At 52.3% G+C, this 27408-nt stretch overlaps 1 protein-coding gene and 1 long non-coding RNA gene across 14 annotated transcripts in view; one reads left to right on the top strand and one right to left on the bottom strand.

Annotated features, from left to right (window-relative positions):
• PITPNM2 (phosphatidylinositol transfer protein membrane associated 2) overlaps nt 1-27408 on the top strand; it is a 140186-nt gene that overhangs the window by 45961 nt on the left and 66817 nt on the right. The window contains exon 1 of one of the 11 annotated variants that reach the window (XM_035706417.2): nt 14324-14533. The exons of 9 other annotated variants lie outside the window; for them this stretch is intronic. The gene's annotated coding sequence lies outside the window, so the exon portion shown is untranslated. Of the gene's footprint in view, nt 1-14323; nt 14534-17705; nt 17727-27408 lie in introns of those variants that run through there. One more of the 11 variants, XM_049101567.1, reaches the window with a different exon arrangement.
• On the bottom strand, nt 6739-14242 carry LOC112676480 (uncharacterized). 3 transcript variants are annotated; one of them, XR_004809427.2, is made up of 4 exons: nt 13700-14242; nt 8075-8180; nt 7360-7438; nt 6739-7161 (listed from the first exon to the last, which is right to left on the bottom strand). It is a non-coding gene; the product is annotated as an uncharacterized LOC112676480 (long non-coding RNA). The 3 variants fall into 3 exon arrangements; XR_003146558.3 differs by having other exon boundaries at nt 6739-7081; nt 8075-8190; XR_003146557.3 differs by having other exon boundaries at nt 8075-8190.

Genomic DNA, 27408 nt, shown 5'->3' on the forward strand with positions numbered 1-27408 from the left:
ACTTTTTTTTTTTAAGGTTTTATTTATTTATTCGAGAGAGAGAGAGAGAGAGAGAGAGGGAGGCAGAGACACAGGCAGAGGGAGAAGCAGGCTCCATGCAGGGAGCCGGACGTGGGACTCAATCCCGGGTCTTCAGGATCACGCCCTGGGCTGAAGGCGGCGCTAAACCGCTGAGCCACCCAGGCTGCCCGTCCCCCCCCCCCTTTTTTTTTTAAGATTTATTTATTTGAGAGAGAGAGAGAGAATGAGTGGGATGAAGGGCAGAGGGAGAGAGAATCTCAAGTAGACTCCAAGCTGAACACGGAGCCTGACATGGGGCTCGATTCCACAACTCCAAGATCATGACCTGAGAGGAAACAAAGAGTTGGACACTCAACCAACTGTGCCACCCAGGCGCCCTTCAGCAGCACTTCTGACACCACGTGTGTGGGTTTTCCACACTAAGCAATTATCCGCTGACCTGTGGACACCAACTGGGTATCTCGTGTGTCAGATCTGTTCTCACACTGGCTACCTGGAGTTGGTACAGACCCCACAGGTTAAGTCAGTCCCACAGATGCCTTCCATTTCAGATGCCAATCTGGAGTGGTGGGTCCTAGGTTACTCACCCTTCTGGACAACATGGCTACAAAGTTGGGGTTCCCACACATTCCTCCCTCCTCCTCAGGTTTGATTAAGTTGCTAGAATGGTTCACAGAACTCAGAAAACATTTGCTGATGTTTGTCGGTTTATTATAAAGGGCGTGATAAAGAATACAGGTGAACAGCCAGATGCAGAGGTGTGCAGGGTGAGGTCTGAAGGATCTCAAGTGCAGGAGGTTCTGTCCTATGGACTTTGGAGAATGCCACCCTCCTGGATGCATACGTCAGCCTGGAGGCTCTCTGAGCCCTGCTGTTTAGGGTTTTTGTGCACAGATGATTCAGTCATTGCCACTGTGATTAGTTCAGTCTCCAGCCCCTTCTCCCCTCCTGGGGTTGGGGAGCTCAGCCTCTCGCTCATTAGCGTACAAAAGACACTCTTATCATTCAAGAAATCACAAGAGTTTTAGGAGCTCTGTGTCCAGAAAAGGAAGTTAAGACCAAATATATATTTTTTATTATATCGGAAGGTCATGGGGAAACTGATCCCTGAGGAGGCTGGGTGAGGAGACGTGTTCAGAGGCACACAAGGGGCTCAGAACAGAGCCTACTCTTTCCCAGGGCCACACCCAGATCCGCTAGGTCCCTTCTGGGGTCTATCCTGGCACCTGTGGAAGGTGTTTCCTTCCTGGCCAGGAAGATGGAAAGCTGAGGGCACTTGCTTGGCCCTCGAGGTCGCCCACGGGTGTTCTTGTACTTCTCTGTCCTGCCTTGTTCCCTGTCCTGTCCAACTATCGCTGGTGGACCTCAGCCTTGCTCCCTCACCTACCTGCCTTCCCTCTGGTCTCTTGAGCTAAGCAGGACAGGTGGTCTGTGCCCACCTCACATGGTCTGGAAAGCATGTCTGTGCCGGGTGGAGGTCCATCCTGAGTCTTCGAGGCAATGCATGTGGATTCTTCTGTTAGGTGCTGTAACCCTCTGAGCCTTGTCAGTCAGACTCTGCAAAATAGGATTTATAAAATGTCACCTCCTAGGGCCTGAGGGAGGATGAAATAAAATGAGTTGAGGCAGGCCAGCTTACGCACGTTGATTGCCTTACTTGCTTGTTTCACTGACCTTCAAAGGAGATGCTAGCAAAGTGAAGCTTGGGGATGGGAGGAGGGCTCTCAGAGAGGCCTAACTGGCTTCCTCTCTGCTTCTGGCCCTCACACGCCCTATAGCTCCATCCCCCTAGCTGGTCACTTGAGCTGAGGCTGCCCCTGTGAAATGTGGGCCCCTGAAATGTAGGGCCCACTCGCCTTCACACGGTCGCCCTGTCTGCACTGGCCCAGCCACAGCCTCAGACCCTAGCCTGTAGTGATCTCCTTCTCAGGTCCTAGGCTTTGTCCTTGACGTGACGGGGGTGCTGATGGGATCCGGCTCTGCCTCTGCAAACTCCAGATTCCTCACCATGGACCCTGGTCTTCTCTGGCCACTGTCCTCCACCATGGGATTCTCAGACGCCCAGTGCTGGCAGTGGGGATGCTGGTCTGGGGTGGTGGCCCCCAGCCCAAGAATAACATACACTTTGGCTCCTCTCGCATCACGTGTCATCATTGCTGTCCCATTGCCACTGTTGTTTTAGCCGAAGTGTGATCTTGAGGCACCACCATCTGTAGTCCCCATAAACCAACTGGAGGTTGATGTGTTGATGCCTTTGACCTCAAGGTTGGCCAAGGTTAGCATTTTCTGCCCAGGGCCACCACCTATCCTCTGGATCCTGGGAGGGTAGGGAGAGCTGTGTCCCCTTGTTTTCCCTCCCAGCACTGGCCCCACTGGGATAGCACCCTGAGCTATGTTTTGCCCCAGTGAGGGGGCTGTGGACTGGTGGGCAGGGACCAGGGTTCGGGGACTGAGGGACCCTCCACTTCAGAGCCTCCTCCAGCAGCCTTACTCAGTTGTTTACAAATAGTCTTAATTTGGGAACACCTGGGTAGCTCAATCAGTTGAGTGTCTGACTCTTGATTTCAGCTCAGGTCATGATCTTGGGTCCTGGGATTGAGCCCAGGTTGGACTCAACACTCAGCAGGGAATTTGCTTGAGATTCTCTCCCTCCTTTTCCATTGGCTCCTTCTCCCACTCGCATCCGCTCTCTCTCTCTCTCAAATAAATAAATAAATAACTCTTAAATCAAAGCCCCAAATAGTCTAATTTTTACATGTTTTTAATAACAGCTTTATTGAGATGTAATTCACGTCCCATACAATTCATCCATTTAAAGTGTACAATTCAGGATGCCTGGATCTCTCAGCAGTTGAGCGTCTGCCTTCCGCCCAGGGCGTGATCCTGGAGTCCCTGCAGGGAGCCTGCTTCTCCCTCTGCCTGTGTCTCTGCCTCTCTTTCTCGGTGTCCCTCATGAATAAATAAATAAAATCTTTAAAAAGAAAAAAAATGTACAATTCAATGGTTTTCAGTACAGTTGACCTGTGAATAACATAGGTTTGAACTGTCCACATACATGTGAATTTTTTTTTTTTATAAATACAGGACAAGTCTGTAAATGTATTTTCTCATCTTTCTGATTCTCTTAATAATTTGTCTTTTCTCTGGTTTCCTTTGTTATAAGACTATGGTATTTAATACAGAGAACATACCAAACACGAGTTAATTGCTTACGTTATCGGCCAGGCTTCCTGTCAACAGTAAGCTGTTAGTAGTTAAGTCTCTGGAGAGTCAAAAGTCATACATGGGTTTTCGACCACTGCGTGGAGGCAGCCCCCTCATCCCTGCGTTGTCCAAGGGCCAACTGTATATTCACAGGTGTCTGTCACCCTGACCCCCAGGAATCTTAGAACATTTTCATCACTCCCAGACGTCACCACCCACCCCCCCGCCATTGCTCCCTGAACCCCAGCCCTGGTAATCACTAGTCTGTTTTCTGCCTCCAGAATAGTTCTGGACATTTCATATAGATGGTATCATCCTGTGTGGTCTTTTGTGACTGGCTTCTCTCACTTAATGTCATGTTTGCAAATTTATCATGTTGTCGTGCATGTTAGAACTTCATTCCTTTTTGTGGCTGAATAATATCTATTGTGTGGATGGACCACATTTTGGTTTTCCATTTATCTGTTGATGACAAGTGCATATTTATTTATTTAAGTTGGCTCCATGCCCAGGGTGGAGCCCAATATGGGGCTTGAACTCACAACCCTGAGATCAAGACCTGAGCTGAGATTGAGAGCCAGGCACTCAACCGACTGAGTCACCCAGGAGCCTGATGAGTGCATTTTTATTTATTTTTTATTTTTTAAAGATTTTATCTATTCATGAGACACAGAGAGAGGCAGAGATAGCGGCAGAAAGAGAAGCAGGCTGCCTGCAGGGAGTCTGATGTGGGACTCAATCCCGGGACTCCGGGATCACAACCTGAGCTGAAGGCAGATGCTCAACCACTGAGCCACCCAGGTGCCCCTGATGAGTGAATTTTTAAAAAGTGATTTTCCATCTCTAGTATAGTTCCGAGCTGCTGAGAGGATCGAGGGACAATTGAATAGAGAATGTGAACCACATAAACCGTGACTTCCAAGAGGCACTTCGGAGGATAGAGGGTGTTCTTTCTCTGAGCAGCTGCTGCAGAGGGAGAAGAAAAGAGGAGACCAGGACAGGGAGGGTCTGTTTCAGGTGTCCTGGCGATTTTTCTTTCCTCTTTCGTGAGACAGGGAGATTCTGAGCCTGCTGATGAGGAAAGCGTCAAGCCTCAGCCATGGCAGTGGTCTCTGAAGGAGGCCTGGGTCTCATGGGAACCCTGGAGCGTGTATGTCCCGAGGCCCTGCTTTGAGGTGACATCTAAGACCTCAAGGAGCCTTACGGGCTGATCCAGAAGGAGCCCAGATTAGAGGCTGCCTGATTTATCACAACCCAGGGATTAGGGGGAGGGCCGTTAAGCATTTATTGAATCTTGCTCTAATTGTCTCCTCTTTTCAAACAGAGTGACTAGTAATCCTGGTTAAGGCTGTGGTGTGGCAGTGCTTTCTGGAGAATAGCCTCCTGTATTCAGAGGCACCACACCTTTCGGCTCTCTGCAGGCCACACCTGAGCCGTGGCTGGTTCTTGAGGTTGCAACCAGAGGTCACAGGGAAGATTCTGTAGCAGGTGGGGCCTGTCTCACTCTCCACAAAGTGTGCATGCAGAACACCAGCTGGGGGATTTCTCCACTGAACCACTTTACTGCAGGGACCCCTCAGGTTCCAAAATTAAGTACGAGGTGAGAAGGCACAGAGAAACAGCTCCGTACTGTCTCCCAGAGGCAGGTGCCCCGCTGGAGGCTTGTACACTTTATTTAATTTCCCTCTCAGCATCAAGGCCTGCAAGGCAGGAGTGATGGATGAGGACATGTCTGTGTGGGGAGGTCTCAGAGCTTGTAAGTGGATGGGGACAGCTGTTACTCCCCAAGACTGGAGTCTTTGTATACAATGGGGCAGCCCAGGGAGGAGGCCTGATCTTCATAGCCAGGTCAGGCTGGTAATGGGGTCTTCAGGACAGTGGGGAGTGAGGCCTTCTGGGTTCAACAGCCTGTAGGCTCTGGGGGACAGCCTGCCTGAGGATTATAATGTCACTGTCTTTTAAAATATATCAGCAGAGGGACTCCTGGGTGGCTTAGTGGTTGAGCATCTGCCTTCAGTTCAGATTGTGATCCCAGGGTCTGGGGATCAAGTCCCGCATCGGGCTTCCCAGAGGGAGCCTGCTTCTCCCTCTGCCTGTGTCTGGGCCTCTCTCTCTGTCTCTCATGAATAAATAAATAAAAATATTAAAATTATATATAATTTTATTATAATAAAAAAAAAATATATATATATATATCAGCAGAGCTGACCCTTGTACTTGTGTGGCAGTGGGCACTTTTTGCATGTGGGCCTCAGACCAATGGTGATACTGGCTTCTGTCTCCCCTGACTCCCAGCTCACCTCCACCCACGTCTATGCAGAGGAAGGGGAACCAGCATCAAGAACCATCGACCCTACCTGGAACAGTTAGATTTATGAACTTAATAACTTGCCTCCCCACCATCTGTGGTGGTGAGAACAAAGTGGGTAAAACCGATAAGCCTGGGTTGGGTTTTACCATGAGGCAGAAGGCAGCTCTCACACTGTGTTTTTCACCTGTGTCCTCCCACCTCGGAGTGGCTGATCCTGGGGTCACACATCACTTGGGTGCTTCTGGAAGCCTGCCTCCTAATGAAGTGTCTACAGATGGCCATCCTGCCATGAAGTCAGGCACTTCAGAGCAGGAGTGAGGTAGTGGGACCCAGTGAGGAAATGCTCCTTGTTGTTTCTGCAAGGCAACTGGTGTCAGGTGGCCTGGTCCCATCAGTGAAGGGGTGACCGTGTGAGCCTCCCAGCCCTGTGCTGCTTCTCACGCAAGCCTCCTTCCTCCTAGGTGCTTCCCGCCACATCCTTACAGGCCAGCTGCCAATCTGTCCTCCCTGCTTTGAGGAAGCGGGGCGGGTGCGCCTGCAGGATCCTCGAGTCTAACGTGGGTTTTGTGAAATGTTAGAGCAACTGCTGATATTTACTCAGTGTGGCCCTACCCTGGGGCCTGTGCTAGATGCTTCTCTCACATTATCTCATTTCATTTTTGCAACACTCTCATGAAGTCCGTGCTGTTATTAGCCTCACTTTATAGATGTGGAAACACCGGGAGATGAGGTGACATGGCTGGGCATTACCACCCTGGCTTTGGACTTCCTTTTTAGGCCATCCTGCCCAGTGAAGGGGGCAGTCCTTGGGGTCCCCGGGCAAGACAGAGTACCCACCAAAGCTCCAGTTCCTACACATGTGGAATGAAGAAGGACATGCCAGCCTCCCAGGTCTGTCGTGAGGCCTGGCCAGTGACTCCCTGGAGAGGTCCAGAGATGTGGGGAGGAGCCGAGCCCTTTGCCCACCACCAGCACTAATGTATGGGTCCTGCTAGTGAGCTCCCCCGGAAGTGGCTCTTCCAGCCCCAGTCAGAGCTTCTGATGTCAGTGCCACCTTCGCTGGCATCATGACTGACCTCACGAGAGACCTGGGGCTAGAACCACTGGCCTCAGGTGCTCTTAGATTTTCCATGCACAGAAATAGGATGAAACCACAAATGTTTATCTTTTATTTTTAAAAAATATTTTATTTATTCATGAGAGACAGAGAGAGGCTGAGGTATAGGCAGAAGCAGAAGCAAGCTTCCTGCAGGGAGCCCAACGCAGGATTTGATCCCAGGATCATGACCTGAGCCAAAGGCAGACGCTCAACCACCGAACCACTCAGGCACCCCATGTTTATTTTTTTAAACCACAAAGTTTGGGGGTCATTTGTCACACAACCATAGACAACAAATACTAAGTGCCATAAATGTTATTTCCCTTCTGTTCCTCTGAGTCATCTTTGTTCATGGGGCAAATCTTATTGTCTTCCCACCAGCTGCAGAGATGCCCATTTGTTGGCTCTCCCTCATAATTGCAGGTCTTGATGGCCGGTAGCAAGACCTTTACACAGAGCACTGTGGGTTAGCACCTCCAGAACCCAAAGGTTCTGGTAACTGGAACCTGCTGCGTCTGGCCTGAGCCTAAGGGCGGGAAGGGAGGTGATGGGAGGTTGAAGAGGGAGGTGATGGGGGGTAGGGAGGGAGGCGATGGGGGGGCGGTGATGGGGTTGCTGGGAGAGAGGCAATGGGTGAGGAGGGAGGTGATGAGGGGCAGGGAGGGAGGTGATAGGGGCTGAGGAGAGAGGCCATGGGGGGTGGAAAGGCAGAGGAAGATGCAACCTGTCGCCTGGCCTGGAGTTTCTCCAGTTTCTTGTCAGTGTTTTCGACTAGGGTGAGGCAGGGATGTTCTAGAATTTTTCTGAAGATGGGAAGAAAAAAATTAGTGTTCTCTCTTTCTCCTCAACGGTCTTTATCTTTCTCTTCCTTTGGCTCTGTTTTACAGACCACCTGAGATTAGAGTGATTCCCTTTCCCCTGGGTTGGTCTGCAGAGAGTGAGTTGCTGGGCCCATCAGAGAATGGAGGGCAGCTGCTGGTCTGGCAGGACAGGGATTTGGACCGGCAGCAGGGGTGGTGAGGGCACCCTTTGGAAGCAGGCCAAGCATCGGAAGGCCATAGGAAGAAGGCAGGGAAGGTGTAGGCCGGGCCACCAGGCCTGGGTGCAGTTGGCTTCCTTTGTGGGAGCCCATCCAGCTGGTCAGTCAGAAGAACTGCCCTGGCCTGATGGCAGTGTGTGCTCATAGCCTGTGCCAGTGATGCCCCTGCTGCTGGCACCAAACACACAGACTGACCTTAATGGCTGGTTTCAAGGTGGTGCATTTCAGACTCAACCTGATGTCACAGACTCAACCAGGCTGGGCTGGGCAGGTGGGAGTGGAGACAGTTTTACAACCTCTCACTTGGTCAAGTTTGCCCAAAGGAGCTCTAGCTGTTCCCTGTAGGGTGCCTCACTGAGGTCCTGGTGACTGCCACGTCCCAAAGGAGCCTGTCTCTTACCTTCTCAGTCTCCAGAAAAATGGAGGTGACTGTAGGTGGGACGAGGAGAGAGATCACTGTCTTCAGCTTGATTTGGTCCACTCCATCTTGTTGAGTCTGTATATGCCTTTAAGAAACTTTGTTGTACATCTTTCATTGTCTGGTTATCCCTGATGCATTCATTCAACAGAGCTTTTTTTTTTTTTTTTTTAAAGTCATCAACAGGGATCCCTGGATGGCTCAGCGGTTTAGCGCCGCCTTCAGCCCAGGGTGTGATCCTGGAGACCCGGGATCGAGTCCCATGTCGGGCTCCCTGCATGGAGCCTGCTTCTCCCTCTGCCTGTGTCTCTGCCTCTCTCTCTCTGTGTCTCTCATGAATAAATAAATAAAATATTAAAAAAAAATAAAATAAAGTCATCAACAGGTTTTGAACACCATTCATGTGTCAGGCATTGTTCTAAATACTGGAGATTCAACTGTGAACCAAATGAAATCCCTTCTTAAGATCTGCTCTAAGGGGATCCCTGGGTGGCGCAGCGGTTTGGCGCCTGCCTTTGGCCCAGGGCGCGATTCTGGAGACCCAGGATCGAATCCCACATCGGGCTCCCGGTGCATGGAGCCTGCTTCTCCCTCTGCCTATGTCTCTGCCTCTCTCTCTCCCTCTGTGACTATCATAAATAAATAAAAATTAAAAAAAATTTATTAAAAAAAAAAAAAGATCTGCTCTAGGGCATCTGGGTGGCTCAGTCAGTTGAGCATCTGACTCTTGATTTCAGCTCAGGTCCTGGGATCAAGCCCTTCATCAGGGTCCCCACTCAGTGGAAAGCCTGTTTATCTCCCTTTCTTTCTGCCTGTCCCCTTGCACGTTCTCTCTCTCTCTCTTTCTCAAATAAATCTTAAAAAAAAAAAAAAAAAAAAAGATGTGGTGCTAAATGCCAGGAAGGGAATAGAGTAGATAGAGGTAGGGGGTTTGAGATAGCATGTTCAGAGAGGACCTCTCTACGGAAACATGTGTAAACTTAGGAAACAAATCATGTGATATCTGGAAAGAGGGAACAGCAGGTGCAAAAGCCCTGAGGTTGAAGTATGGTTGGCAAGTATGAGGAACAGTGGGGAAGCCAGGGTGTCTGGAACTGCAGGAGAGAGGGGAGGAACTAGGCGATGGAGAGTCAGGGGCCTGATCTTGGAGGACTTGGAGGTCATGGTAGAGACTCTGGTCTTGACTCTAAGTGCAAAGGGAGTTGCTGGAGGGTTTGAGGTAGAAGAGTGACATATTCTGTTTACATTTTTCAGAGCTCACTTTGGCCTCCCTGTGGAGCCTGGAGTGGCAGCAGGGAGACCAGATTCAGTCTGCAGTAGCCTATCCCTCCCTGTGGTGACTTAGAGGTTTGGAGATATTCTTTAGAAAGTGGCGAGGTGGCAGTGGTGGTGGGAAGGGACACACAGGTGACTCAGTCAGTTAAACACCTGACTCTTAATCTCTGATCAGGTCTTGATCTCAGTGTCGTGAATTCAAGCCCCGCATTGGGCTCCACGAGAAAAGAAAGTGGTGTAGAGGGGAGTGAATGGCCTTTGAGAAGGATATCCCTTGCTGTGCACAGAGAATCCCCCACCAACCAGGGCCCCCATGTCCCTCTGGAAGGGTGAGGGCCTTCAGGTGTCTCCTGGATCTCTGAGCTGCTGGGAAAGACAGAGCCAGGGTGTGGAGATACTCCTCCCACCCCCGCTGCACCCCACCCTGGGTTTGGAGGGGGTTAATTGCATGCTCCAGTGCTGACCAGCACAGCTGTCTGAGCAGAAAGTATGCAGATCTTGGGCTTGACCTTGAAGACCTTTGAGAGAAACCAGGCCGGTGCAAGCCTGCTGTGGGCTTCCCTGAGGGACCTGCCCTGAGAACTTTACCACCAGCTCCCAGGGACACACGTAGTTTGTCAGAGCTGAGTCAGCTGGCTGGGGTTCTACTACTGCTTGCCTGGGGCTTCTCCCTCTACCCCCTCTACCCTCCTCCTTCCTTCCATCCATCTCCAGAAATTTGTCCTTTCCCAAACAAAACTCTGTCCTCATGAAGTGCTAACCCCCTCACTGTCCCTCCTGCCATCACCACCGTTATACTTTCCATCTCCACGAATCTGCCAATTGCAGGAACCTCCTAGAAGTGGAATCATAAAGAATTTGTCCATTTATGTCTGCTGACTTTGACTTTGCATAACGCTTTCAAGGTTCGCCCATGCTGTTGGGGGTGGACTTTTCAGCAGCTGAATGCCTGCCCCTGCCCTGGGAGGTACAGAGGGGAAAGGGAAAGAGCAGCACAGGCCCTGGATAAAGTAACTCACATCATCCCTGTGCCCAAAGGCTTTGGCTGTCTGCACTTTCCATGTGGGTGCACCTCAAAACCAAGGCCCCTATCTAGTATTTAGTCCTTCACAGTGCATGTGACAACTTGAGTCCTGGGCCAGCCAGGTGGGTCCCATCTCAGGCTCGTTTTTCTCCTCTGTGTACTGGATCTTGTGCGCTGACTCTCCAGTCCCCTTTGACCTCATTCAGTTGGCTGAAGCCCTAGCCAGCCTGGACCTGACCCTCATGTGCCAGGCTGACCAGGGGCAGGAGGAGGAGGAGGAGGAGGAGCAGTACTTCTTAGACTATAGCTTTTTTATTTATTAAAAATTAATTAAGGGACTTTGATGTATCAGGACTTAAGAGAGGTTGACAGGTCACATGGTCTCTGAAAGCACAGGGCTGGTAATCCATTTAAAAAAACATTTTCTTATTCTTCTTTTTAATTTAATGGAGGAAATCATTAACTGGGAAATTGGTAGGACTGATTTATTCCTGTTTTGGGGAGGGGGAGTGGAAGAGAAAAGTCTGCTCTAATTGCTGCTTGTTCTAGAAATATGTCAGCAAAATATTCCCATTAGCTGGGCCTGGCATGAGTGGAGTCAGGGCACCAAGCTTTCTTTCCTTCATTTACATCTTTCTGTCCTCTGAGTGAGAACAGGGGCTCTCTGTGGACTCAGGTGGTTGGCTGTGATGTCCGTGATGTCCATCTGTAGTGACACATCTTAGAGATCCCAGCAGACCTGGCTTGGCTTCTGGGGCATGTCCTGCTGGGGGCCCTGATGCCTAAGAGTCCCAGGGATCTCATCCTCAGGCCCTCATTCCCAGGAACACAGGACCAGGACCCCCGTCTGGGAAAAAGGACTACGTGCCTCTAGGGCTCCATCCGGTTCCAAGGGGAGGCAACTGGGTTCACCCTAAAAATAACCAAACATGCAAACAACTTCAACACGCAAATACTTTTCATATCTGTGGGCCAAATAACTTAAAGGTACAGCTGTTTTTCCACTGTCCCAATCTGTTTGTTTTCCCTGAGCTGGGAAGAGCACTGACGTGGTCTGGGGCTCTTCTGGGGTCACTGTCTTCCAGCACAGTGACCTGGCTAGACCTGCTTGAGGTCTGGCGGGTGCTGAGGCTGAGCCATGGGCTCTTGGCTGCTGCCCTTTCCCAGACACCTCCTGCCTTGGGGCAGCCTGAGTCTGGCAAGAGGTGAACACCTACCCACCCCGCACTGCCTGTCACCCCTTCAAGCTTGCTGCATGTATGGAGTGGTCTGCCTTACTTCCATTTTCCAAGCTTGTCTGGCCCAGAACTTGGGTAAATGAATTCTCAGAAAGTAGGAGGCTATAAATAGGCAAGATGTGGAGAAGATGAAAGGCAAAGGACCACCAAGGTTGTGAGCCCCAGATGGATCCCTGGTCTCCCGGCTCCCTGCCAGAAACAGCTGCCCTGCTGGGGGGCAGCTTCCCTGGTCCACTGGAGGAACTGGATGCTCCAGGCCTTTGCTCACCTCTGTCTCTCCCCACTCCCATGCACTGCACCAGCTGTTGTGAGCTTCAAAGCAAATTGTCTCATCCATGGTGGGGCACTCAGCCTGTCCCTTTAACGATCCTCCCATAGACCTAGTGCCAAGTCTGGGGAGAAAGCCCATTAAGTGGGGTAGTCCCACGGTACCCACTTCCAAGAATGGTAGTCATGAGACTGCAGGGGAGCAGTGTGGGGAGGGGCCACCATCCCTGGGAGTTGGGCCACAGTCATGGGAAGAGCAGGCCCAGACCTATAGATGACTAACCTCTACAGAGTCTTCATTCATTCATTCATTCATTCATAAGTTTCATTCAGTACCTACTTGGTGCCAGGTACTCTTATAGGTCCTGGGAGTACAGAATACAACCAACCCAAATTCCTGCCCTTACAGAGCCTCATTGCAGTGGGAGAGAGGTTTTTTGTTTTTTTGTTTTTGTTTTTTTTAAAGATTTTATTTATTTATTCATGATAGTCACAGAGAGAGAGAGAGAGAGAGAGAGAGAGAGAGAGAGGCAGAGACACAGGCAGAGGGAGAAGCAGGCTCCATATAGGAAGCCCGACGTAGGATTCCATTCCAGTCTCCAGGATCATGCCCTGGACCAAAGGCAGGTGCCAAACTGCTGCGCCACCCAGGGATCCGCCCCCCTTTTTAAAAATAATGTACTGTGCACCATAAGCCAGACACAAAAGGACAAATACCATATAATTACATTTATATAAGATACCCAGAGGAGTCAGATTTGTGGGGGCAGAAAGTAGAGGGGTGGGTGCCTGGGGCTGGAGAGGGAGAGTGAGGGGTTCATGGTAAAAGGGGACAGAGCCTCAGTCTTTGTAAGATGAAAGAGTTCTGGAAGTGGACGGCAGTGGAGGCCACATAAGAGTATAAGTATGCTTAATGCCACGGAACTGGACACTTAAAAATGGTTAAGATGGTAAATTTGATGTTATGTATGTTACCACAATTTAAAAAAACAAAAAGAAGAAGAAGAAGAAGAAGAAGAAGAAGAAGAAGAAGAAGAAGAAGAAGAAGAAGAAGAAGAAGAAGAAGAAGAAGAAGGAAGAAAGGAAAGGAAGAGAAGGAAGGAAGGAAGGAAGGAAGGAAGGAAGGAAGGAAGGAAGGAAGGAAGGAAGGAAGGAAGGAAGGAAGGAAGGAAGAAAAAATAGGTGGTGTCTTTAATAAGGATGGAAGCTGTGGGACTCTTGGGTGGCTCAGTAGTTGAGCATTTGCCTTCAGCTCAGGGTGTGATCCTGGGGTTCTGGGATCAAGTCCCACATTGGGCTCCCTGCATGGAGCCTGCTTCTCCCTCTGCCTGTTTGTTTCTGCTTCTCTCTCTCTCTCTCTCTGTATCTCTCGTGGATAAATAAATAAAAATCTTAAAAAAAAAAAAGGATGGAAGCTGTGATGTAAGTGAGAAGGGTCAGGGGAGTGCAGGAGTGGGGTTAAGGTCAAGGACAGCCTTAGTGAAAAGGGGCCCAGAGCAAAACGCTGCAAGAGGGGAGGCAGAGGGAAGGCCGGTACTGATGCTGGAGGTACTGACATGGGAGGTACTGACATGGGAAGTGCTGATGTGGGAGGTACTGGTGTGGGAGGCAGTCAGTGTGGCGCCTGAGTGGATGAGACCAGGCCACTTGGGGCATAGGTTTGGAGGGCATAGGTTTGGCCATTCTGTTGGGGGAGGCAGGGGACTCTTGGGAAGCTAAGAGAAGGCTTTGCTGGGCCAGGGAATGGAGACAGGCTGGGGGTCCCTGTCCTCAGTAGCATTTCCCAGCTCCAGGTGACCATACCTGTTTGTGAGCTCACCCCAGGAGCTGTGGTTCTTTGTGGCAAATTTTTCTGGGATGTTCCCTGTTGGTCCGCAGATGTCACTTCTCCCCTCCTCAGTGTGGGCAGGTTGGGGCAGGTCAGGGACAGGAGTGGTATGGCCTGGCTAGCTTTCAGTTGCTGCTGTTCAGGCTTTGAAACTGCATAGCTCCTTCCATCCCTGGGCCCTTGACCTGCCCTAGTGTGGGGACCCTCCTACCAGGGCTGCTCCAGAGTCCTCTGAGGAGGTCCATGCCGACTGGGCAGATCTGGGGGCTCGGCTTGAGCGCCTCAACTCTTCCTGCCTTGCCTGTGCTCTTCGGAGTCTGGGTTTCTGCTTCTGCAAAGTGAGAAGGTCGGATGGGATTCTGGTTTGGATTCTTGTCCAGCCTCTGTGCCTTCCAGAGCTTCCATGCACATATGGGAAAGTCTCCCTGGGTCCAGCCCCAGCCCAGCCTGGGACCGAGCACCTTCTGTGTATTCCTGCAGGGGTCCCTGCTGTTACTTTAGGAATGGGGGGATGGTCTGTTCCAATCCTATAGCGCTGGCCCAGACATTCCAGGGATGACCTCAGGAGTTGCTGGGGGAAACAGCAGGAGATGGGGTTCTAGAATAGAGGTCTGGGGCCAGTAGGGCCAGGAGGAGAGGTCAGTGGTTCAAGGATCCACGTCATTATGGAGTTCACTGAGCCTACTCCCCAGCTGGTGCCTGTTTTGTTCCCTGAGAGCCCGACCACCTGCCCTCTGTCCTTTTAGAGGGAGCCTTGGGGGGCCAGGCTGCAGACAGAAGCCTCTCTACCACCCATACGGCGGCGTGGGGTAAGTAGGGGGAAGAAGGAATGAAGGAGGAAGACTCTGGAGCTAGGTGCTTCGTCTGGGCAGGTGTCCCACCATCCCATCTCAATCAGTCCTTGGGGCTCTCCAGGACAATCACCACTAGCTCCATGTGACTACTCAATTTTAATTTTAAATTAAAGTGAGATGAAATTAAAATTTTTGTTTCGCAGTCGCAGGAGCCCCACTTCAGGTGCTCAGTAGCCATGTGGGGCTGGTGGCAGCCATATGAGATAGTAAAGATGTAGAACATGTCCATCATGGAGGAAAGTTCCATGGGGCAGTGCCTGTCCTGTTTCTATAGCACAACCCCCACAATGGAGACTGTTGCCTCCATTGTTCTCCAGGATGAAAAAGCTGAGGCCCAGTTTAGTGAACAGCTTGTGGTCATATAGCTGGTGGGCACCAGAGAGTACTTGAGCCCAGGTCTGTCAGGTCTCAAAAGACAGATGTGGGGTTGGTGTGCTCATATATCCTGATGCCCAGTATGCTGCTTCTCAGGACAGAGGAGGCCAAGGCTCACCTGCTGGCCTCATACAGGCTCTGGGACCCCTGCCTCCTGTGCTCTGTTACTCAGTGGGGAGTAATCTTTGACAAAAAGGGAAATCAGGGATTAATATGCAGTTTGGAGCCTCCTTAGCCTGTACGCTTGAGACCAAGGGGCTTTAGGAGATGTCATGGAGAAACTTTTTTTTTCAATTATTTTTTAAAGATTTTATTTATTTATGTGTGTGTGTGAGAGAGAGAGAGAACACAAACAGAGGGAGAGGCAGGCAGAGGGAGAGGGAGAAACAGGCCCCCTCCTGAACAGAGAGCCTGAGATCATGACCTGAGCTGAAGGCAGACACCCAATCAACTGAGCCACTCAGGTGCCCCCGAGAAACTCTTTTTAAAAATGAGACAGCAGGGCCGCCTGAGTGGCTCAGTAGTTGACCATCTGCCTTTGGCTCAGGACGTGATCCTGGGATCAAGTCCCACATTGGGCTCCCCTCGGAAGCCTGCTTCTCCCTCTGCCTATGTCTCTCTCTCTCTCTCTCTCTCTCTGTGTGTGTGTGTGTGTCTTATGAATAAATAAATAAAATCTTTTAAAAAATAAAAATAAAAATGAGAGAGCAATAGCCAAAAGGTGGAAATAACCTACATATCCCTCAAAGGGTGAATGCATGTGGTGCATCCATCCAATGGGCTATTATTCAGCCACCTGCTACTACCTGAATGAGCCTTGCAAGCATGATGCTCTGTGAGAGAAGCCAGGCACAAAAGGCCACATATGATTCCATTTATATGAGATGTCCAGAATAGGTAAATATGTAGAGACGGAGTAGACGGATGGTTGCCAGGGGCTGGGCAGGCGGGGAAGGGAGAGCAAGTGGCTCTCCAGTTTGGAGGTATGAGAATGTTCTGTAACTAAAGAAGATGATTGCACAGCATCGCAAATGTACCACATGCCCCTGAATCATATACTTTAAAATGGTTAAAATGGTCAATTTTAGGTTATATGTGTTTTGCCAAACTAAAAAAGTGAGACAGAATGGCAGGATCTGGCTGGCGGGTGCATAGATGTTCTTTATAAAATGTTTTCAACTTTGTCATATGTTTGAACATCTTCATAATAAAGGGTTGGGGGGGAAAGTGAGAACAAGACTGGGAAAGGAGGGACGCCTGACTGGCTCCGGATCATGAGTTCAGGCCCTGCGTTGGGCCTAGAGCTTGCTTATTTACTTACCTATGTACACAAAAATTTGAAAAATAAATAAAAAGACTGAAGGGAGAATGTAAAGGCTGTGGCCGTCAGGCTGGACTCCCACGTGGGCCACCCCTTGGTCCATCTGTGTTAGAGCAGTGAAGCCAAGGCTTCTGTGCTGGCTCCAGGTTTTGGAGAGCCTTCATCCCAGTCGATCCCAGGGAGCAAGTAGAGGAGGGGTGTTAGGTGGTGTGCCCACTGTGGGGACGGGGCTCCCCAAAGTGGTAGTGTTTCCCAGTGCCCACACCCCCTCGCTGTCCCTGGCCGTTGGGGTGTCCCAGTGCCTGGGAGTGCAGGTTGGGAGAGGGGGGTGGTGGGATCATCCTGCTTCATCATGAGGAACAGAGGCCCAGAGACACAGCTGGACTTGTCCTGCCACGTGATCTCCACAAGGAGACCCCAAGCCAGGCCTCCTAGCTCTCTCCCCAACCCCATTTCTGCTGCTCGGAGCATGAACAAGTCCGTGGCAAAGGCTAGTCCTGGAGTTGGGTTTTATATGGAAGCAGCAGAGCCACAGCAGGCAGGCAGGAGCAGGTGTTCTGGAGAGTTCCTTTTCCGTGCACCCCCACCCCGGCCCCGCCCTGGCCTTGTCCCTCTGCCTACTTGGCTCTGGGCGAAGGGGCCGTCTGCAGGGGACACACTTGTTCCTGAGAGTGGGAAATACGGCTGACACCCCTGAGGCCTGTGACCCAGGGTCGGGCCATTCTGATTTTTGGAAATGGGGAGACGGGTCCGCCGTGCCTCCCCGGACGCCAGGGCTCTGGGCCCTGCTCAAGCTGACGGAGGCGCGGCAGGCAGCAGCGCGACCTGCGAGGAGGGTGCAGCTCTGGACTGGGCTGACCGAGCAGGAGCCCCAGGCCCTTCTCCCGCCCTGCAGAGTAGCTCCTGGCCCGGCTGGGCCGCTGCGGCCGGGCGGCGAGGCTCGAGGCTCGGGCTGGGGGCGGCTGCGCCTGGAGAAGGTGGGGATTGGCTCTCCGCTGACGCCTTCCCCGGCATATGGCTCCTCCGCCCGCCTCAGGCTCTGCCAGCGGCTCCCCCTTCTCCATGGCAACTTAGCTCAGTGGTCCCAGTGGAGGAGAGAGAACCAATTCTCCCTCTTCCCTCCCTCCCGCTCCTCTCCCCACCTCTTCCTCCTGGCCTCCCTTCCTCCCGCGTCCCTGCCAGCCCTGGGCTCCTGCCTGCCGGCCCGCTGTCCACCGTCCACCCGTCCATCCGTCCATCCGTCCGCCCGGGCACGTCCGCGCCTAGGGGCGCCCCCGGTCACCAGGCATGGGCGGCCGGCGGGGCTGCGAGCCAGGGGCGGCTCCCTGAGGCCGGCGGCATGGGGAGCTGGGCAGACCTCCACAGACACGGGGGGCTGCGGGACGAGCCCCGGCCTTCAGCTCGCACACTCTGTCCCCTCTCTTCCCCTTCCTTACGTTTTCTTCCTGAAAGGTAATTTCCTGCGAAAACTGTCACAGCCTCAGGACGGGTTTATTAGCTGGGAAGGCTGTGTGTGATCACGTGGGCTGCTTGTTTTCTCCGAGTAGCTGGGATGGAGGGAGCCGGGGAGGGAGAGGCATGGCCTGCTTGCCTCGGGGAGGGGGCTCGGCAGACTTCGGGGTGTAGGGTCCCCCAGGCGGCTCCTGCCTCCTGGTGCTTGGGCCTGCTGCTGCTTTTCCCATGTAACCGCGACATCACACAGACAGTGTGCTGTCCTGGACCTGGTCTGACCGGGGGAGGGGACGTGTTGGGGCGCGCACACGCACACGCACCCCAGATGGGGCAAGGCTCCCCAGGGGCCCTGGCCAGCTACCTGTCTCTGCCCAGTTCACTCTCACCTGAAAATGGAGTTCAGTGGGGGAATGTTTTGTCCCCGTAACCAAGAATCTCCGAGAGGATGGTGTAGCGAGGAGCATCTGCTGGCTGGCTCCTGGCAGCACAGCCGTCCCGGGCAGCGCCGCCATCTGTTTGGGACAGTCCCTCGGCAGAGTTTGTTTCAGACGGGATTTTAAGACCGCTGCCCAGTGGGTCAACATTCTGTCTTGTCTTCCCCACTTCCAGCCTCAGTGCTCAGGATGGCTTCTGGATGGCTTTCCTGGAGGGACTTGCTGAGGTTCCCTGGGGCATTCTTCAGATCTGAGCCCAGGGTGGGGGGCAGGCAGCTCCGTCCCTGTTACCTCTGTCTCCTGGCCACCGTGGAGGGATGAACCTCCCATTGTCAACTAGAACATCTATGTCGATGGAAAGTGAGGCCCAAAGGGAATGGATTTAGCACCCAGTCCTTAGAAGCCACGGGCTGAATGGTGTGTGCGAAGCCCTGTGTTATCTTTAAATAGAAAGCCAGCACCAAGTGGCCTGTCTGACTCACAGGGAAGCTTCAAAGTTTGGTGCAGGTATGAGGGAAAAAGCTCGAGACCCTGAAGGTGGCGCCTCACACCGGGGACTACACCGGCAGGTATGTGTCGTAAGTCAGGTTCCCGGGCGTCTGGCGGATTATGTATTCTGTTTCAGTGTCTTCTCTGACAGATTGCCTTAATAACATATCAGCCTCGAAGGTGGCCCGACACAGGGCTCCCTGTCTGGTTCTGTGGTCAGGTCTCTTCCAACCATGTTGGCACATCCCCCAAAGCCCTGTTTCTCCCAGGCTGCCCCGGACTCCCGAATTCTGGATGCTTCCCTTTGATAATCAGGTTGGTTCCTGTTGGGCTGGGTAAGAAGAATGCTTTTGTGTCTGCAGACATCTGTGCTGTCTTGCTTTCCCTTCGCTTTGAGCCTGGAGTCTGTCACCGAGACCCTCCTGGCATCTGGGTGCTGTGCAGGCTTCTTAATGACATTACCCGAGTCTGGACTCTTGTCAGTTCGCTGTAAATTCTGATAAGTTTATGAGTTGTGTGATGGGTGGGGAGGCAGTGTGCTGGTTTTGTTTGGTTTGCTTTTGGTTTGCTGGCGAATCGAGTATCTGATGCGACATGAAAGAGGTCTGCCCCATGAGTGGTGGCAATCCACTCTTGTCTCTGCTCTCAGCCTCCATGGGAGGCTGGCCCCCCGTGTGCTGCAGTGGAGGTGACCCTGCCCTGGGGTCTCTCTTGTGCATTCAGGGTGGGGGGGTTGCTTTAGTGATACACATGTGTGTTTGGTTGGCAAGGGCAGGGCTGGCGTTGGAGGAGGGAAGGTCTGCTCCACCAACCCACCTGCTTTCATCCAAAGTGAATCCTGAGCGCTCTGTGCCAGCCTCCTCCTTCGGGTCCCCCAGCACAATGAGCCAGCCTCCTTTCTTAGTGTAATTTCACGTAGCAGTGACTTACTTGAAAGCTTTGTAAAGAGCTGTAGAGGGTGTGAGAGCAGGTCGGAGAGGTGGGAGCCCTGGCTGCCGATGCTCCAGCCAGAGAAAGCGTGGAAAGCTCATTCCAGGAAAAGTGGAATAATCAACCATTGGCCGGCTTTCAGGCGGTGAGTGACTCTCTCTTCTTTAATTCCACAGGAGCACTGGGATTCAGGGAAGGGTTCCGTGGGAAGCCTGGTGGTTCAGACAGATCTCCCGAGGCTCTGAGAGGAAAATTTGTTTTATTTTCCTCCGAGTGCTGGCATCCACCATCTAGGCTGTGCCAGGCAGGATGGCAGCACTGGCTCAGCGTCAGGGATTCTAGGACTCAGGACCACGTCCACCTGAGAAGTTGAGCTGATGCCCCAGCCCAGTTCTGTGCCCAGCTTGGAGAAAATCTGTTGGTGGTGGCTGTTGATATGCATGACACAAATGGTTTAAGAAAGTGAGCAGGAGAAAAGCTCATGAATATTAACAATCCCGATCTGCCTTGTGATGTTCCCTAACACACACACACATGCATGCATGCAGTTACACACGTACACTCATACACACATACATACTGTCTGCACACAGGCAATCACACACGTGCACAATCACCACCACATGCACACGTATGTGTAGCCACACATATGCACACACCCCCATATACACAGTCACACACATTCACACTCACACCCTCATGCACACACACATATACAGTCACATGTGTGCACACTCACATACACAGATACATTTTCTCCCTCTACCGTCGGGGCTGCATGTACCAGTTGACATTCTGCTTGTGATAGTGTGATCTCCTACAAACGGCCCTGTTATGGATAAGATTGTACAGCTGTCCCTTTTATGCATTATTTTGTAGCTCTGTGACTTACCTGAGTGAGACAGGCCATTCCTACCCACTTCTGGATGGAGATGCCTCCCTCTCTCACTGCTCCTCCTTCCCATGTGCCCCTGGGCTGCATTGTCAGATGTATCACAGAGATTGGCACGTTTGTGTTTCCAGGGAAAGCCCCTGGCTGCCAGCTTTCCATCCTGGGCCTCTGAGTGTCTTAAGCCAAAAGGAAGGGGAGTTGTCAAGAGATACTGCTAAGCTGAAGATGTACTGAGCAAGGCCTTGTGTGTGCACATGTATCCGCTCTCTGTAGTGTTCATATGTAGGCTTCCTTGGCTTTGCTTCCCATGTTCTCCCCATTTCTGGTTCATTTCTCAGAACACAGTCTCAGCAGACTCTGTCCCCCCACCCTTGCCGGCACCTCCACAAATCTCATCTAAGTTAACAATCTTCAGCCACTTTCAAAGTGGTGTGGTTCCATTTTACATACAAGCAAACTGAGTCTCAGAGGGGTTGAGTAACCCACCCAGGGAAGTCGGAGTGTGAACTCAGACTCATTCATTCATTCATTCATTGGGTCCTGTGCCACCAAACTTTTGGATGAAGAGTAGTCCATCCATCCCAGTTGTCTGAGGAGAGGAAAGGAAAAAGAAAGAAGCAGAGAGCAGACCTTGAAGGGGGTGGCAGCCCAGGGCCTGAGTGGGGAGCCCCTCATTGCCGGCCATCCAGCCCCCACCACGCACACTCCTGCTCGGAACTCGAGAGTCAACAATGCACCGTAGAGAGCCTCCATCACTTAGTCCAGACCCGCTCTCTATTTTGCTTTCTTTTAATAATGTTTCTGGCATCATCACATCATCATCGGTAACACAGTCTGCAGAGCAGGGTCTGTCTGTTTTATGCTGAGAACTTAGCTGTGGGTGGCTCGATGTAGTAGGAGAAGCCCTGCATATCAGGAGACCGAGCCTCAGTTTCCTCCTCCTTCACACACCTCAGCATGCAGGAGGTGGGTGTGAGGGTGCCTGGCGGTGACCCCCATGAATGGGCATGGGGGACAGGGGTGGGGTTGTGATTATGCCCTTGGACTTGGCGGTTCAGAACAGACTGTGAGTGTCAGTTATAGCGATAGAGTGTATGCATATAGATGTGCAGATAGCGCTCAAATGGTAAAGCAAAAGATTTAAACAGTGGTGCTGGGGTGAGGATATATGAAAGTTCTCGCGTTATATGTGCAACTTTTCTGTAAGTTAACAGTTATGTGAAAAAAAAAAGATTTAGGCAATTTGAGGGTTTTTCCCCAAAGGTAGATGGAATAATGACATAGCAGAGGAGGGTTTGTACCTCAGGGACCCACAAGAAGCCAGATGGGTAAGCCCGATGGCTGGGAGGAGAGAGAGCCATCGGGGTGAAACTTCTAGGCCATGGCAGCGGTCCTGGACAGGAGGGCCTCTGAAGTCAGGCTCCTCCTTGGCTCCCTCCCTGGGCTCTGTGATGGGGCACCGGGCTGGGATGCCTTCCCCAGAGCCCCTGCCTGGTGATTCTAGTCTCTTCTTCCATAGGATACAGCCTGCTGCCTGCCCCAGGCCCAGAGAAAATTGTTTATAACTCTTGATGGTTTCTTGACGGGATGCTGGTTTAACCTGTGGTTGCAAATGTGCCCATTATGTCAGCCCTGTGGCTCTCTGAGCCGCTTGGGCTCCTGAGAGCCCCTTGCAGTAAATGGCCATCCTCTGATCCTTGAGGCAGTTGTGGGGAGAGACTGGTAGACCTCCAGTCCTGCCCCTGCTCCTTGCTACCTCTCCATGCCTCCATCATCTCCCCGACAAAGCCCAGCTTGGTGGGAGTGAATGAGCCAGGCACCTGACGTGCTCTGTTCAGTCCAGCCTGGCAGCAGCTGCCCAGTGGGTGCCTCGATTTTCCCCTCCTTGTTGCCATAGCGAGAGAAACTTTCTTTACCAAGTCCCCATCACCTCTCTGAAAGCTCAGAGGGCAATAGGGAGAACAGGAGGTGGCACCCCAGAGGAGTGCTGGGGTATCAGGCCACCTCAAGCTTGTCTCCCACTCTGAGCTGTATACCTGGCGCTGGAGGAGAGCAGAGAGTGAAAGCAAGTCAGAAAGACTCTGTCCTGACCCCCACTCTGCCATCAGCCTGGCCGTGAGACCTTAGAGAATCCCCTTGGCCCCTCTGAACCTGCTTCCTGGTTTATACAACAGGGTTCACAGCACATGCCCTCTGGAGACTGGGAAGGACAAAGGAATGGTGTGAGCCCGAGCACTGTGTTCCAAGCCGGCATCCCCTCTTGGCCTGTCACTTTGTGCCCTTGTGAAGCACTTCACAGCTTTCTAGGCATGGGCACACCATTATCACAGCCTGTGTCTGTGATCAGGCTTTGTCACGGCTGTGGCAGGCTGCACGGACAGGGAACCCAGGGATGGTTAATTTTTAAAACACTCTTGCCACCTGGTTGCATTTGCCTGCTGGCTTTGCATGCTTAACTGCATGGCTGAAGGCCTTCCCCATGACTCCAGGCTCCTGGGATGGGGAGACTGGGAGGTAGGGGCTGACCTGGGATGGCCAGAAGAGCAAGGCTTGTTAGCCATGGGCTGGAGTTTGAGTTCATCTTCTGTGACCTACAGAAATTGCTAATCCCAGGAACCTTAGATTCTCTCTGTGCAGAACGTGAGACTGTGCTTGCCTGGCCCGCAGGAGTACGGTGACGGGGTGACTGCTTTTCAGGGCTCTCCTCCAGCACAGGACTTAAAAATGGATTGGTTTCAAATAGCTACTCTGTATCAAAGACTGTCCTCTTATGATCAGGGCCAGGCCAGCTGCTGCTTTTCATCCTCTCAAATGTTTGGAAGGCCAGTGCAGCGTTGCAGTCAGGGGGACCTTCTGTCAGGAGGCGTGGTCACGAAGCTGCCCGTGGCCTGGAAGATGAAGCCTGGGCTCTGCCAGCCACCTGAGCTCACATGACACAGCAGGGTTGCTAAACGGGGAAACCAAGGCACAGGGGTGTGCCCCAGTTGGAGCTGCTCGTGGCCACAGCACCAACAAGGGCCCCCGCACCCAGACCCACAAACATTGCTGGGGCCAGAATTGATGCTTGGATCACCACCTAGCCCTCAGCCTTCGCAAGTAGCAGTCAGCACACTGGAATTCCAGATCACTCCTGGCAGGTGGGGAGACTGGAAGGGAGACCCAGAGGAACTTTCCTGAGCCACCCAGAGCCATGCTGGGCTGGGTGACTTCTGGAGGCAGAATGAAGTCTACCTTCCTCTCCCCACTGGCTGTGGGGGGTCCCATGCTGGGGACATGGTAATGTTTCTTCTGCACAGCGCTGGCCCATGTCCTAGCCTTCTCTGCCCCAGCTCTCACCCCATAGTCGACCTGGGTTAACCTGATACATGAAGGGACATATGGGTGCCTAGGAGTGTCCCCCCACAACTAGCCCAGCCCAGGCCGAAAACTGGTTGGTCCCTGTGAGGTCATTTAGAAGGCAGGGCTCTGAGTGGCAGCCTTGCATACAGCTGGAGGAAGAGGCACAGCCTTGCATACAGCTGTGCCCTGAGCAGCATGTTCCATCTGATGGGCAGCTCTGCTCTCTGCTGGGCAGCATGGGACCCGAGAGTGGCAGCCAGTGGGAAGGGCTCCTGCCTGGCTGCCTCAGGAAGCCTGACTCTGAGGAGAGGGCTTTGGGAGGAATACCAGCAGGCTGGGGGTGGGGGCAGAATAGAGAGCCACTGCCCCCATGGTCCTTGGAAATGCTCCAAGGTCAAATCTTTGCTCAGCTGGGAAATAGACGCCCGCCCCCCCGCCCCGGGCCTTGATAGCACTCCTCAATGTGGCCTGATGGCTTTCAGGACCTGGGCCCAGTCAGGTATGGGACCCACAGGGTATGGGACCAGGGCAGGACTTATGCCCCAAAAGCAGTGGACTGCTCAGTGAGCAGTTTGTCTCACTGTGGGAGACAGGCCTGTCCCACTGGGCCCTCTCCTGCTGCCCTGTCCACCTGTAGCATCTCCTGGCTGGCCTGGCTTCCCTGGGCTTCCAGCTCATCTCTAATCAGTGAAAACTTGATGGCTGAGTTAAAGCTGGTGTGCAGAGCTCATGCTTACATGTGGCATCTGGTTTATTGGTTGAGTCTCACCGTGGCCTTGTGAAATGGTCAAGGTGGATGACCAGAATCTTTTCTGTAGAGCAGCAGTGAGGTGGAAGGAATAGCCCAAAGTCAGACAGCTGCTCTGAGGCAGAGTGTGGACTCCACATCATTTACCAAACAAATGTTTGCCAGGCACCTGCCTTTATCAAGCAACTGCTCTGGCCAGGCTCCGGGAAGCATGACACAACACAGTCTGAGCTCGAAGGCCAGCGTGTGGTGACACTAGTCTACGAGGGCCAAGAGGAGAGTCTGTGCCAGGTGCCCAGGGAGCTGACCAGTCTCAGTGGAGCCTTATCTGGGAATAGGGCTCCTTGAGCATGGGGGGCTCAGTCATCTGATTCCTGGCCCAGAGGGACACCAGCCAGGTTGGCTCTGCCATGTATCCTCAAGCAAGCCCCGTCCCGTGTCTGCTCTGTCCACCTGCACAGAGAAGTTGACCTGGGGTCTCACCTCTGGTAGGCTTCTTGATATCACTGGGGAACATGTATAAGATGCAGGGTCCTGGCCCTCTCATACAGAGGTTCTGATTTGGTTCTGATCCTGGGAGAAGGGCCTGCCTTCTACATTTTGAACAAGCTCACTAAATGTTTCTAAAGCAGCTCATCCCTGACCCTGAGTTTGAGAAATGCTGGGCTCAGCTTCTCAAAGTCCTGTGAGCTAAGATGGTCCTAACCTTGTCCCTAGGTCTGGTGGCATCCACAGATCTAGGATGGTGGCATGCCCTAGGGTCTGTAGATGCAGAATTGTTCGAAAATCCTTGTCCAGCTTCCTACCCCCAGTGAGAGGTTCCCCCAAAATAGAGACAGGTAGGAGATGCTGAGCCAAAGGTCAGGGTGGGGGGTGGGAGTAGAGTACTTCTCTTCAGGGAAACCCACAGTCCCTGGGTTAGGACCTACCCCCAGGGAGTATCCCAGCTGCTTGCTTAGGGCTGGTGTACCTGAGGGCTGTGGCTGAGCTGGATTAGCCTGACCAGGCCCAGGGACCTAGAAAAGGCTGTCTAGGTGCCAGTGTGGGGAAACAGGGAAGACGAGGAGGCCAGGTGGCTGCACATCCAGTGGCCACTTCCCCTGAGTGTCTTCATTGTGGATGCAGAAGGGCTTCTCGGTGGCTCTTCAAGTGCCCTAAGCTAATTGGCAGCAGCCCTGGTGACAACCTGGTCACAGGCTTGCTCAGTTCTGACCGGGTGCTGGTGTGACTTCCCTGTCAGGACACCATTGGTTCTTCTGCAGACGCCCAGAACAGGATGAGGACACTGGCTACTGTCTGTGTTGTCAGCTTGGGCAGTGTCCTGCTTCCCAGTGCCGCAAACCCAGTGTAGTTTCCTGGGGCTGCCATTACACCTGACTGACTGTAGGCTGCACTTAAAGCAACCATACTTTATTGTCTCACAGTTCTGGAGGTCAGAAATCCGAAATCAAGGTGTCTGCAGGCCCATGATCCCTTTGAAGGCTCTAGGGATGTATCCTCCCTTGCTTCTTCCGGCTTTTGGTGACCCCAGGTGTTCCTTGGCTTGTGGCTGCATCACTGTGTCTGCCTTTGTGAGCACGTGGCCAGCCCCTCTGTCTCTTCCCCTCTTCTCCAAAGACCCCCGTCATTGGATTTGGGGCTCACCCTAAATCTGAGATGATCTTATCCTGAAATCCTTAACTAATTACATCTGCAAAGACCTTGCTTCCATATATTGTCACATTCTGAGATTCCACATGGACAAGAATTTTCACTCAGCAGGCAGAGTGTTACCAGGTAAAGGGCAGGTCTGTTGCACTGACCAGGGGAGCAGCAGGCTGGCAGCTGGTCCCAGAAAACAGATCTGGGGCTTTTAGCATCCTCTGGCTCTGTCATCAGCTAGGGTGATTTTACTCTGTTAATAGAATCAGAGACCCCAGAGCAGAGGAGCTGGTGGCCGAGGGGACAGCTATCCTGGAGAGCTATCCTGGAAATAGGTGTGACATTTGGATACCTATTTTAAGGTGTTCTGGAGAAGAAAAGCAGATTGTGCCTCTGAAGAGCCAAACAAGACCCTAGGTTGAGTCCTCAGGAGGCAAACCGCACAGCATATGAACTTCTTGGTAGTACCTTGTGGGTGATGAGCATCTCGCCCTGGGAGGTGGTCTAGCAGCCCTCCAGGGTGGACATTGCATCCCATCCCCCAGAGCTCTGTGCCTGCACTTGTCTCAGGGATTGATGGTTCCATCCAAAAGCTTAGGGACTCCCCCAAGGGCAGCCAAGGAGTGTGGCAGAGCCAGTCTCAGACCCCTCAGGCCCTCCCTCTGGCTGGCTGGTGGGTTTGCAGGGTGGGGGTGGGGGTACCCCCCCAGTATCGAGGCCATCATGATACTCCTCTGTCAAGCCCAGCCCCCTCCCTCTGCCCCCACAGAGCCCTGTGCCAAAGGTGCCCAGCAGCTAGGTCTCCCCTCCCCTTGTTCTGTCTTAGGGCTCCACATCCTGCCCGCCGTCCCCCCTCCCACCCCCCCCCCAGGAGGAGGGGAGCCTCTCTCAGGGTACCTGTTCACAGGAGCTGCCTGTCTCACACCCAGAGGCTTTAAAGTATTTTTTATTTGGTAAGATTCATACAGCATAAAATTATCTCTTTTAAAGTGAGCAATTCAGTAGCATTTAGTATGTTTGAGATATTGTGCAAATGTCTCATTTCAGAACTTTTTTATCACCTGGAAAGAAGACTCTGTACCGAGCTCTGGAGCTTTTTTATTATTTTATTTTTTTAGTTTTACCTTCACTTTTTTTTAAAGATTTTATTTATTTACTTATTTATTCATGAGAGACACAGAGAGAGCAAGAGGCAGAGACACAGGCAGA

The sequence above is a fragment of the Canis lupus genome, chromosome 26, assembly GCF_003254725.2.
Source record: "Canis lupus dingo isolate Sandy chromosome 26, ASM325472v2, whole genome shotgun sequence".
NCBI lineage: Eukaryota > Metazoa > Chordata > Mammalia > Carnivora > Canidae > Canis > Canis lupus.